The sequence below is a fragment of the Panicum hallii genome, chromosome 3, assembly GCF_002211085.1.
Source record: "Panicum hallii strain FIL2 chromosome 3, PHallii_v3.1, whole genome shotgun sequence".
Classification (NCBI taxonomy): domain Eukaryota; kingdom Viridiplantae; phylum Streptophyta; class Magnoliopsida; order Poales; family Poaceae; genus Panicum; species Panicum hallii.
This window is the reverse complement of record NC_038044.1, coordinates 33,234,143-33,247,816: the sequence shown is the minus strand read 5'-3', so window position 1 is coordinate 33,247,816 and position 13,674 is coordinate 33,234,143.

Genomic DNA, 13,674 nt, shown 5'->3' with positions numbered 1-13,674 from the left:
GATACAACTTGGAAGATAGATACCTAAGGAGTCTTAAGGAATTCGGGGAAGTTCTTCTGAAGATAGTCTTCAGTTTCCTAGATGGCTTCTTCTTCCGTATGATGATCCCATAAGATTTTATACATCTTAATCTTCTTTCTTCTAGTGGTTCTCTCCTTGGTATCAAGAATCTGAATGGGTTGTTTGGCATAAGATAGATCAGGCTCGATCTTGATGGCTTGTGGTTCAAGAATCTCAGTAGGCACTTTGATGCACTTCTTGAGTTGAGATATATGGAAGACATCATGAATGGCTGCTAACTGAGAAGGAAGATGAATTTTGTAAGCCACTGGGCCACAAGCTTCGGTGATTTTGAAAGGTCCGACATATCGAGGTGCTAACTTTCCTTTTATGCCGAAATGTTGAACACCTTTGGTAGGTGATACTTGAAGATAGACATAGTCTCCTACTTGGAATTGCAATGGTTTTCTCCTTTGGTCTGCGTAAGTTTTCTGTCTAGACTGGGCTGCCTTAAGATTTGCTTGGATAATCTTAACCTTATCTTCAGCTTCGGTAACTAAGTCTGGTCCGAAGATTTTGCGTTCACCAGTCTCAGACTAACTCAAAGGTGTTCGACATCTTTGACCGTACAACGCCTCAAATGGAGCCATTTGAAGACTGGACTGATAGCTGTTGTTATAAGAAAACTCGGCCAAGGCTAGACATTTGTCCCAGTTCGTACCATAGTGAATAGTACAAGCTTGGAGCATGTCTTCAAGGATCTGATTAACTCGCTCGGTTAGTCCATCAGTTTGTGGATGGTATGCAGAGCTTCGAATCAGCTTGGTTCTGAGAGATGATTGCAACTGCTCCCAGAAGCGTGCAATGAATTGTGCCCCTCGATCAGAAATGATTGCTTTAGGGATACCATGCAGACGAACAATTGGATCGAGATAGACTTCGGCATACTTCTTAGCCGTATAAGTTGTATGTATGCATAGGGAGAAAGTGTGCTATTTTGGTGAGTCTATCAATAATTACCCATATGGAGTCATGCTTCTGAGATGTGTTGGGAAGGCCAACGATAAAATCCATACTAATGTCTTCCCACTTCCAAAATGGAATAGGTAGTGGTTGGAATGTATCTGATACCTTCAGATGACTAGCTTTGACTCTCTGGTAGGTATCACATTCAGATACATACTTAGCAATTTCCCTTTTCTTCCTGGTCCACCAAAAGTTTCGCCTAAGGTCTTGATACATTTTACTACTACCAGGATGAATAGAAAACTTGGACAGATGTGCTTCATCAAGGATTTGTTTATGTAGTTGATGGTTCTTGGGTACAACCATACGATTGTTGAACCGTAGAACTCCTTGATGATCTGTGTGGAAACACCTATATTTTGCTTCTCCCTGAGATAGTTTCTGTTTGATAATTTTAATACCTTCGTCATGCAATTGCGAACGCCACCAGTCACATCGTCCAGACTCCAGAGACCAGAGGCCGACCGGCCAAAGAAGCATGCGTGTACTTGATCTGTGTGGAAACACCTATATTTTGCTTCTCCCTGAGATAGTTTCTGTTTGATAATTTTAATACCTTCGTCATGCAATTGCGACATGATGATTCTATCTTGAAGGGTAGGTTCAATTGATATAAGATTTAGACTACCTTGAGGAATAATCTCCAGATTGAGTTTCTTCATTTGATAGCAGATGGTTTTACTGAAGACTTCTATGGATACGCAATGACAATGTGCCTTGCGGCTAAGTGCATCCGCAACCACATTAGCCTTGCCGGGATGGTAGTTTACTTCAAGATCGTAGTCCTTGATCAATTCTAACCAGCGCCTTTGCCTCACATTTAAGTCAGCTTGAGTGAAGATATATTTGAGTCTCTTATGATCAGTATAAATATTACACTTGGTGCCCATAAGATGATGTCTCCAAATCTTGAGAGCGTGAATAACAGTTGCTAACTCAAGATCATGAGTTGGGTAATTTTGTTCATGATTTGGGAGTGCTTTGGAGGCATAAGCAGTAACCCGGTTGTTTTGCATAAGCACACAACCAAGTCCGATTCCGAAAGCATCACAATAGACATCAAAAGGCTTGGTATTATCTGGCTGGGCTAATACTGGAGCAGTGGTTAGAAGTTTTCTCAGTGTATGAAATGCTTCTTCACATTTATCATCCCAATGGAATTTAATCTCCTTTTGAGTAGCTCCGTCATAGGCTTGGCTATTTCAGAGAAGTCTGGAATGAATCGACGATAATATCCTGCCAATCCAAGGAAGCTACGGATTTGATGGACTGAAGTTGGAGGCTTCCAATCCATAACTTCTTGAACTTTAGTTGGATCAACCGATATGCCTTCACTGGAGATAGTATGCCCCAGAAATCTCACACTATCAAACCAGAACTAGCATTTAGAGAATTTAGCATAAAGGCGGTGATCACGTAGCCGTTGAAGAATGACACGTAAATGATCAGCATGATCTTCTTCAGTTTTAGAGTATATCAGAATATCGTCGATGAAAACCATGATGAATTTATCAAGCTCCGGCATGAAGACTGAATTCAAGATACATGAAGTATGCTGGTGCATTAGTGAGTCCAAAAGACATAACCAGATATTCATAAAGTCCATATCTGGTCGAGAAAGCCGTTTTTGGAACATCACTAGGCTTGATTTTGATCTTATGATAACCAGAGCGTAGATCAATCTTAGAGAAGACCTTGGCTCCAGCTAGTTGATCAAACAAGATGTCAATACGGGGAAGAGGGTACTTATTTTTGATAGTGACCGCATTGAGTGGACGATAATCAACACATAGCCTTAAGCTATTGTCTTTTTTCTTTACGAATAGAGCGGGGCATCCCCAAGGTGAAGCACTGGGGCGTATGAAACCCTTATCAAGAAGATCTTGAAGTTGTCTATTTAGCTCGGCCAGTTCATTAGGCAGCATACGATACGGCCTCTTGGAAATAGGAGCTGTTCCAGGTTGGAGCTCAATAACGAACTCGATGTCTCGATCTGGTGGCATCCCAGGCAAATCGTCTGGAAAGACATCGGAATACTCACAGACTATAAGAATATCTTCTAATTTGATGTCTGTGGTCGCATAAACACAAGAGTAGAAGTACTCTAATTTGGTGAGTCAATCTCAATAACTCGGGAAGAGATATCTAACAGCACTTTATGTTTCATCATCCAATCTATCCCAAGTATGATATCCATACCCTCTAAATGGAGCAAAACCAAATCAGTTTTTATTACCTTACTGCCCAACTGTATTGGCACATATCTAATCAGTTGATTGGAACTAATCTTTCCCCCAGGGGTAGAGATCATATACGACCCCTTGGTTTGACAAGAATCAAGTCCCACTCGGGCACCACACTTATCGCTAATGAAGCTATGGGTTGCACCGGAATCAAATAGGATAATAACGGGTTTATAGTCGATAGAAAATGTACCCGTCATTATGGGGGCTCCTTCTGGAAGTTCTGCAAGGGTGGCGAAGTTGACTCGGCCCTAGTTGTTTTGATTAAAACCCTGCCCTTGAAAAGGCTTCCTGGATCGAGGACAATCCTTGATAAAGTGGTCCGCACTCCCTGTTATCGCCATAATTTGACTGGGCCAAGGGATGGGCCGAAAGCAACATGGGCTGAAAGAAATCATCGTAATGGTCTGCAAATCGGCCTCTGTGCGAACGTGTCAAGGGCCAGGGTGGCCGTGTATCTAAGGATAGTTTAAAAATGGTAAGTTAGAGATTGTGTTGTAATCAGTTAGGGTTAGTTAGAAAAGATCAAGTCTCCGGACTATAAATATGTATCGTGAGATTCAATAAAGGCAGAATCAATCATTCACAACAAACTCTCGGCGCATCGCCACCCCTTCCTCAAGGGCCTTTTTTCAGGTAATCATCATGCTGCTCCGATCATGTTCCACATGGTCGGAGCAGCGTTGCTTTTATCTATTTATCATTGTGTTTCTCGTATTGAAGCATTTTGATGGCGAGCAACACTAGTTATCTTAAACGATTATGATGCTGCATTGGTCTTGAATAGTAAATCCATGTTTTGCTTGCTATTCGTAATCGTTTAGCTGTTCTTGTACGTGATCTCGGGTGCAAGGGTAGCACCTTGTTCTGTTACTGCTTAGTAGATCTAATCTGTTATGGTAGTTTTTTGTGTTACAAGGAATTGGTTTAACATCCGTGTGATTAGGCCCTTCAAACGGGTTGAATGTTCCGGCTGCATGTTTGGTGCCTTATGGTAACCTGACGAGGGATTGTTTTGGGAATGGACTTGTTAAGTTGGTTTTTAGGCCTCTCTTCGGATTAGCATATTGTTATCTTTCATGTTCGTTAGGCTTAACCACGCGTAGGATGTTCCGGTCATACGGTGAAAGCTTTTACTGTCGCAGATTGGATTAGCCTAGCAATTACAGAACATGCTTCTATTATCGGATTCGTATGAAGCGTTCGTATGTTTAGTAGATCCGATCTATTAAGTGTACCAATCGGCTTCTTTCAGCCGATTCTGACAGGTACCCGAAGGTCCAATCTAGTACAATGACTCCGTCGGCTTCTTTGGCTGATCTGGGGATCGTTGTCAGAGCCGATCACGGCTCGGACTAATGTTTAATTTGGCTGTGTACGCAGGAAAATAGCTAACGAACGGTTTCTACACCTTCCCGATCAGGTATACGTCAGGTGGCATGCCTAGCACTTCACCAAGCCAGGGCGTGTGCCGGACTTCTGGGCCATTGACCGAGGGACCGGGGCCCACCAGCAGTCCCGGAAGCCTCCCGGCTCCTCGTGTTGCCTATCGCTGCTCGCCAGTGGGTTTTGACCGACAACATATTCTGGCACGCCCAGTGGGTTGAATGTGTTGTCGGTCAAAACCCACTAGCGAGCAGCGACAGGCAACACGAGGAGTCGGGAGGCTTCCGGGACTGCTGGTGGGCCCCGGTCCCTCGGTCAACGGCCCAGAAGTCCGGTACACGCCCTGGCTTGGTGAAGTGCTAGGCGTGCCACCTAACCTATACCTGATCAGGAAGGTGTAGAAACCGTTCGTCAGCTATTTTCCTGCGTACACAGCCAAATTAAACATTAGTCCGAGCCGTGATCGGCTCTGACAACGATCCCTAGATCAGCCAAAGAAGCCGACGGAGTCATTGTACTAGATTGGACCTTCGGGTACCTGTCAGAATCGGCTGAAAGAAGCCGATTGCTACACTTAATAGATCGGATCTACTAAACATACGAACGCTTCATATGAATCCGATAATAAAAGCATGTTCTGTAATTGCCAGGCTAATCCAATCTGTGACAGTAAAAGCTTTCACCGTATGACCGGAACATCCTACGCGTGGTTAAGCCTAACGAACATGAAAGATAACAATATGCTAATCCGAAGAGAGGCCTAAAAACCAACTTAACAAGTCGATTCCCGGAACAATCCCTCGTCAGGTTACCCTAAGGCACCAAACATGCAGCTGGAACATTCATCCCGTTTGAAGGGCCTAATCACACGGATGTTAAACCAATTCCTTGTAACACAAAGAACTACCATAACAGATTAGATCTACTAAGCAGTAACAGAACAAGGTGCTGCCCTTGCACCCGAGATCGCGTACAAGTACAGCTAAACGATTACGAATAGCAAGCAAAACATGGATTTACTATTCAAGACCAATGCAGCATCATAATCGCTTAAGATAACTAGTGTTGCTCGCCATCAAAAATACTTCAGTACAAGAAACACAATGATAAATAGATAAAAGCAACGCTGCTCCGACCATGTGGAACATGATCGGAGCAGCATGACGATTACCTGAAAAAAGGCCCTTGAGGAAGGGGTGGCGATGCGCCGAGAGTTTGTTGTGAATGATTGATTCTGCCTTTATTGAATCTCACGATACATATTTATAGTCCGGAGACTTGATCTTTTCTAACTAACCCTAACTGATTACAACACAATCTCTAACTTACTATTTTTAAACTATCCTTAGATACACGGCCACCCTGGCCCTTGACACGTTCGCACAGAGGCCGATTTGCAGACCATTACGATGATTTCTTTCAGCCCATGTTGCTTTCGGCCCAACCCTTGGCCCAGTCAAATTATGGCGATAACATTCCTGCAGTTGAAACAGCGATTAGTGCTGCTCCCTAGCTGAAACTGTTGAATATTTGGCCTTGGGCCAAACTGTTGCGGCTGTTGCGGAGACACTAAAGGTCTACATCCTCCTTGCTGTTGAGGCGGGCGGAAAACCAATATGCCAGGTGGGGCATTCCGCTGCGACGCTCTTAACCGTGCATTGGGAACAAAACGATACCTCGGTGACTGAGCACTCGAGGGTCCTGTGGGGGCCTTCCATTTCTTCTCGGCATGATGTGCCGTGATGCAGTCCTCCTAGGTTAGGGCCATATTAACTAGCTCACTAAAAGTATTAGCCTTAACAAGGTTTAGGCATTCCTTGAGCTTGGTATTAAGGCCACGACGGAAACGATCCTGCTTCTTGGCATCATTATGAGTGTGATAACTCGCATATTAGCATAGATGATTGAAAGTCTGTACATACTGCAGTACCGTACGGGTGCCTTGGGTGAGTGCCAGGAATTCATTCAGCTTCCGCTCCAACAATCCTTCAAGAATGTGATTGTGACAGTTCATGTGCCTGTAAACTAGGCATATAATTTGTTAGTGTGAAGTATGTGTTTGTTAGTGTAAAGCTTGTGTATGTTTATGTGAAGCCTTTGAAAATTTAATGTGCAAGTAAAGGGGTATTTTTGTAATTACAGAAAAACCTAGGATTGTTTTTGCAAAACGAGATTGGATAAGGGGTAATTTCAAAATAAGTGAAGGGTGATTTTGCAAACATATTTTTCTTACTTTATCCTATGTAAAAAATATATATATATATATTTATCCAAAAGTTTCATTTAAAATGTATGTGTTGAAGTGTGTAAAAAGTTTGGGTTAAGTGGTGAAAATAAGGGTGTTTATGTAATTTTATAAAAGTACAAGTCCTTTTGTGCAAGTAGTTGAAATACAAAAGTAACTTTCAAAATTACTTAGGACTAAAGTGTAAAAGGTGCAAGTCATCATGACATGTCTATCCAATCATTATGACGAGTCTATCCCGTCATCATGATGTGTTATAAATGCTTGCATTTAGGTCCTAAATGTTATAAAATTTCACTCTTTAGGACAAAAGTAATTCACATCCAACCTTTGTTCAAAATTTAATATGTAAAGATATAAGTCTTGAGTTTTTGAACTTGAGCCCTAAAGCAATGTTGTAGAGTTTGAAAAACTCTCCAACTTTCGTTTTGGGCATTTCTCATTAGTGTTTTAGATTAACGAGAAATTATGCTTTACAGAAAGGCCCCTGCAATTTTCTGAAATTGCGCATAAGTCCTTGGGAAATTCCATCTGTCTTTCTCCTCTGCTCTCCCTTATCCTGGCGCCCCTTTTCTTTTCCCCACCGGCGGCAGCTCCATCCAAATGCTTCTTTTCTTCCTCTCTCCCTCTCCTCCACCAGGCAGCAGCGCGGCTCGGCTCGGGCGCGGCACACGCGCGCTGGGGCGAGCGGAGGCGCGTTGGGGCGAGCCCAAGGCGACGGCAGGGCGGGTGCAGCGCGGCCAAGGGCGCGCGGCAGGCGTGCAGGCGTGCGGGCGCAGCTGTGGCAGGCGGCCACTGCTCGGGTGGAGCGAGCGCTGCGCGGGCGAGTGGCGCAGGCGCGCGAGCAGCGGCGGCTCAGCTCGGCGCAGGCGCGCGGCAACGCCGGAGTGGGCGCGACGCGAGCAGGGCAGGCGTTGGCACGTGGGCGCGGTGCAGATGCGGGGCTCGCGGCAGGCGGCGCGCGGGCGGCTCAGGCGCGAGCGAGCGTGGGTGGAGCAGTAACGCGGGCAGGCGCGGCTGGTGGCGGCGCAGGAGCGTGGACGCGCGAACGGCTGGCAGTGCAGGCACGCGGCGCAGACGCAGGTGGAGCTGCGGCCGTGGCGTGGCAGCGTGCGAGCAGAATACGGGCGGTGTAAGCAAGACATGACGCGGGCCAAGAACGCACGCGGTTCGGGCGTGCGCGGGAGCGATGCGGCAAGGCCGGGGCGAGCGCGAATCCGGCAGCAGGAGGGGCTGTGCAGGGCAACGACGTGCAGAGCGATGACGTGCAAGACGACGGCGTGCAGCGCATAGCGGTATCTCCACTGGACGAGCTCAGACCGCGACCGAGTTGGTGTACAGGAAGGTCGCACGCGGTGCGGGAGGTGCTGCAGCGCGATGATTCGGGGCGGACCCGCCCAGGGGGCAGTAGAGTCGCGCGTGATGGACGTCGGAGGTCGTTGAGGAGAAAGCAGCGGACGAGATCAGGCGGCACTGCGAACTACTCGTGGAGGATTTGGAGATGGCCAGGTGCGAGCAGACCATGGCCCTCACGGAGGCAGAGGGGGCATGTGTGGCGTGGTGAAGCGAAGGCGAAGGTCCGGGCAGAATTGAACTGGCGCATCCGCAAGTGTAGAGCGGAAGCATTCTACCGGCGGCAGTGGTATGCCGATTCGGATGCGTCGCAGCAGGCGGAAAGGGCGGCAGAGCTACACCTTGTGCGAGCGAGAGTGGCGCACAGGGGCTGCGGCCAGGCACAGCGGCCCTGCAAGTAACTGCGCGGGCATGCCGGATATGTTTCTGCGGTGCATCTGCGTGAGCAGAGGAAGTTCAACCCGTGAACAAGAGGATCTTGAGGTTCGCGAAAGAATCAGCATAGCGAACCAATCCGGCACCATCGTTTCCTCCCATGGTTCACGATGTCCAGCAGCTCTTACCCTTCACCGATTGTCCGAGCAAGACCACGATACCTCGAGGAAGCTCGTGAACCCTCTTATCGAGCCTCTTCAGATCCCTTCACTGAAACATTGTCGCCATGGCAAAGCCGACTATCATCGCCACGGGTCACTGTGAGGAACATCCCTCCGGCTATTCTTCGCCACTACAGTTCTCTGGCAAGCTTCTTCGTCACCCACGGAACCTCGTCACTGCCGGGCTCTTCTCATCGCCGATTCTGTTCATCGCAGGAATTCACTTTCTTCCCATTCTCCTCCACAACCAAGGTTACCCTAAGGTTTGCCCTGACCTATTGAATCTTCCAAATGCCGGCGACTCCTTTGCTGGAACATCGTTGTTATCTTTCTGTTCTTTGTTTTCCCCGACCAGGGACTTAATTGCTTTGATTTAGAAAGTTCTAGGGTGTTTTTGTAAAATTTCCAAAGCCTTCTTTATTTCAAATCAGTGAACTTCTATATTTCATGGAATTTTGTAAGAAGTTCATAAAAATACAAAATCAGTTTTGTTTGAATCCTTAGGTCAAACTCTACAAGTTTTATGTTGTGATCTTGAGCTGAAAGTCTTTGAAGTGTGGTCTAGGTTAAATACTAGGAAATGAGTGCTTTATTTGTGTCTTATGTGTTAAGCATGTGTTGTAGTTGAAAGGTAAATCATAGGATGTATGTCTCAAGTATAGATGTGTGATATCTAGTTAATCTTCTCACACGAGTGCTCATATCCTTGCCATCAAGACTCTATCCTTGTTTTGATTGCCGTTTCCTTAAGATCCTTTTCGTATAGGGATCTTGGTTAGTTCGTATGTATCTGCTGCTTAGCTTATACATCTCGGCAGCTATGCTTCAGTGTCGGCTATCAGCTCAGCCGCTAAACATCCGTTTCCTTTGAGTCTAAGATGTTTCTGTGTAACAGCTGTCAGCCGATGCACTTCTTTTGATATGCTTCTACCCTCGGCTGGTTAACTGATACGTTTGTTATCTTTCTCATATCGGCTACTGCCGATACAATTCTTTTGTTCTATCCTACATCGGCTGCACATAGTCGATGTATCGGAGATGCTCACACGATCTTATAGTTCTTGCTATCGGCCGATCCAAGCCGATTCTAGTTGTTTTCCATATCGGTCAAATATGGCCGATCAATCCTTAGTTTTCCCATCCTTGTCCGCACACTTCTATCAGCTGATTTATCGACTGAGAGATCGACTATATATCTATCGGTCACATACCCTTAACCCCACTCCAATCGGCTACACATTTGTAGAACATGTCCCATCGGCACAAACCCATCAGCCACATCCCCTTTAGTCTAATTCCGCACTTGTGGTTCCATCAGCCTAGACCGAGTGAAGTGTTCTGTCCACCTAGTTCTTGTAATAGGTCTGTACGTGACTCAATTGTTGTGCTGACGTAATCGAGCCGATGCAGCCGCACTTAGTTACCTAGGATAATACCTAAGCACATCAATCGGCTAAACGTGATGCATCCTCATTGGTTAAGACCAAGACCAATACACCAACCAATTAGATAGGCCAGAAACATGCTGATAATCCAATCGGCAAGATCCTTCCTTTTTCTGTACTTGAAGTACTATACCTTCAATGTTCCTCTCCATATCAGCCGATTTAACCTCAGGTGAACCAAATCGGCAAATCCTTTCTACTCATATATAGAGATTATTCCTGCCGATTTCTCTTCTGAACAGAAATCAGCAGATTTCCTAAAACTATATAGAGAGCTCCCTTCTTTACCAATTCTATCAGCTAAACCCCTGTTATTTCTAATCGGCTCTGTCGTAATCTTCAACCAGTAGCCGATTCCAATTGGTTGTCCTCCTAAAGCTCTATCTAAGTTTAGTTCAGATCTTTTTGGTTGTTATGTGAGTAGTATGAATGTTGAATTGCAACTTTGTTGTGAAGTAAGATAGTTTTATATGCACACTTTGAATGTAATATTGCATTGCATGTAGATACGACTACTTCCACAACCGGTACCTACAAGTTCTCCCAGGAGTCTGCAGAGGATGTTCCTGAAGACCAAGCAAATGTCACCAAGGGATTATCTGAAGCTCCGAACCAAGCTCGGAAGATAACAATACTAACATCTCTGACTCCAGTCCCACCAGTAAAGGCAAGCCCCGATGCACATCCCAGTATTTCAAATTACTACAATTTCATTATTATGATATATATCTTGCATTACGTCTAGGAGTTCAGATGAAACCCTAGTTGCATAAGATCTTAGGAATCTAATGTATTGTACCCGAGTCCTTATCGCTTAGATGCTCTGCTAAATAGGATCGGTAAAAGTCGGGTGATTTCCTGTCACTCGCGCGATATAGGAGTTGCTTGTTTACAATTCTGCAATCACTATAAGGATAATGGACAGGGTCATGTGCTGTATCATGACCTGAAGATTACCCTGTCTGTTTTGATAAAAGTTTTAAGGTCGAAATGTGTGGTAGTGGTGGCTAAGCGTTTGAAAGTACTAGCCACATGCCGTGAAATATGGTAAGCGGTAAGCCTAGTAACCAATCAGCCTGGAAAGTGGACATACCTCCCACCACTCGTAATTTGGTTTTTCCCACGCACCAACATGCGAGAGTACGTTCTGCAAGGCAGACAGGAATACGGGTTTTGTAGTCGCGCTACAGACGTATGTCCTGCACAATTGGTGTGCGTACGGTCCTACAGTCGCTTGTGGTGGACCTGATCCATGACCCGGAATGAAAGGCAAACGGTTGCTTCGAAACTATCGTTGGATTGTTCCAAGCGTGTGTGTTAGGTTTACCTTGCAGGGTTGAATTCAATTCAGAATCATCCGCTTCTCACGATGATTGAGATTGCTTATTCCTTCTGCCACATCGAGTAAAAAGTGTAATTGTTGATGGAATAATCTTGATGGATTATAATCTATATCTTGCTTGTTTAGTATAGGTGCTTACCTAGAATGGCTAATCAAGCTAGAATCTGAAAGCTAAAACTTGAAAGTAGGTTATACTCTTTGTTGCTTTTCAGCTGAAAATAAACCCAGAACCTTTACAATGCCTTCATGAGTCTAGTTACGGGCTAAAGTATACCCAATCCCGGGTAAGCCTTGCTGAGTATTAGTATACTCAGCCTTGCTAGTGTTATGTTTTTCAGGTAAAGCCTTTGAAGACCCTACTCTTCCCCTGTTTTGGCCCTGTGCTCTTTCAGATGGCTGGTCCGTGGAGTGGGATTCATCCCCGGCCAACACTAATGATACCGAGTGATGTCGTGCCCGGGCTTAGCATGGCATCCATCTTGACGACGTGTTAGGAATCATCACGTATGTTTTCCGCTGCTAAGAACCTTAACTTTAACAGTTTGTAATAATCTCTCTGAGTTGAAACTTCATACTACTGTTGGAAACTCTTGTAATGTAATTCCCTATGATGTAAAATATGATGGTGACTGTATCTCTGGACTCACCCTCGTGTGAGGTAACCTTATTGATCCTGTGTTTGGTGGTTTATCGGGACGTTACCCGACAGGCCAAGGGATTATACCATTTGAAGCACGTTGGAGCCCTCAGGAATGGACTCACGTACTTGAGCCGGTATAATTCAGGTTGGTTCTGCCACAGTGATGTGCCCTGAAGGTAGTCCGAAATTCCTCCTAGGAGATAACATGTTGTAACGCCCGTGTTTTTATCTTATTTAAATTGCACTACCAATCACTCGCTTAAAAATCTTTTAAACCTTTCCGCCGCTTGAGCTCCCGAAGCCCACCTCCCGATTTTCCGCCGTTCCGACATCCCGTAGACTCTTCCTCTTTTTCCGCGGAGCCACCCGTCCCTTTTCCTTTTTCACTGGCCCCACCGTCCCGTTGCATCACCATCGTGTAGTGATCGGCCGCGTGCGCCTGTCCGGCCATGATCGTCGGTGCCGCACGCGTGTCCCCTCTTTTCTTTTCTCATATTTTGTTCAAATCCATTTTATTTCTCTCTTCTAACTTTTTTCCTAGACTCTTTTTTTTTGCGCTGGCTTCCTCTTTCTTTTTCTCCCCTGTGCTGCCGGCTCCCTGCTCGAGCTGTAGCCCACTCCTTGTGCACACGCGCGGGCCAGTGCACGACCTGCCGCTGCCCCCGTTGCTGGCTGTGCACGCGCGCTCGCATCACGCCACCCACGTCACGCCACGGCCGCCACGGCCGCTGCTACTCGCTGTGCCGCTGCGTGCTTGCTGCCTGGGCACACCAAGCCGGCGTGCGGCCGGCTGCCACGCCGGCCCGTCTCCGACCCGTCCCCTTGCCCTCGCAGCTTGCCCGTGACCTTAATGCGAGGTTTGATCTTTTGTATGTTTGATCTTTTGTATGTGTGCTAAAACTTGAATGCAAAGGCAAAAGGGTATTTGTGTAACTCTGGAAAATTTAGGTCTTTTAGTGCAAAATGGGTGAGAATGGGAGGTAAAATCAAAACATATGAAGGTTGTTTTGCAAAAAGTTAAGAACTTACTTTTAAACCGCAAATAGAGGTGAAACTACCCAAAGGATGCAAGTGTAGTGTAGATTTTAAATAGGATTTCTTTAAAGTTTACAAACTTTGCTAAGTTTTATGTTAGTTTCAAATCCTTAACCCTTTTGAAGATGAACCTTAAAGCAAAGTGGTAGATCTTGTTGAACTCTACACTTTTTCTTTTGGCCACATTTCCATTTGAGCTATGGTTTGAAAGTTAACTAGGTTTTACAGTGGAGTCCCTGTACTTTTGGGAATTTGCAACTAAGTCCCCCTTCGTCTACCTCCAGTCCTCCTCTCTCTGTTATCTCTCTGCCCGACCCCGCCGCCCTCGCCGGCCATGTGCCAAGCACCTGCTGCCCCTGCGCC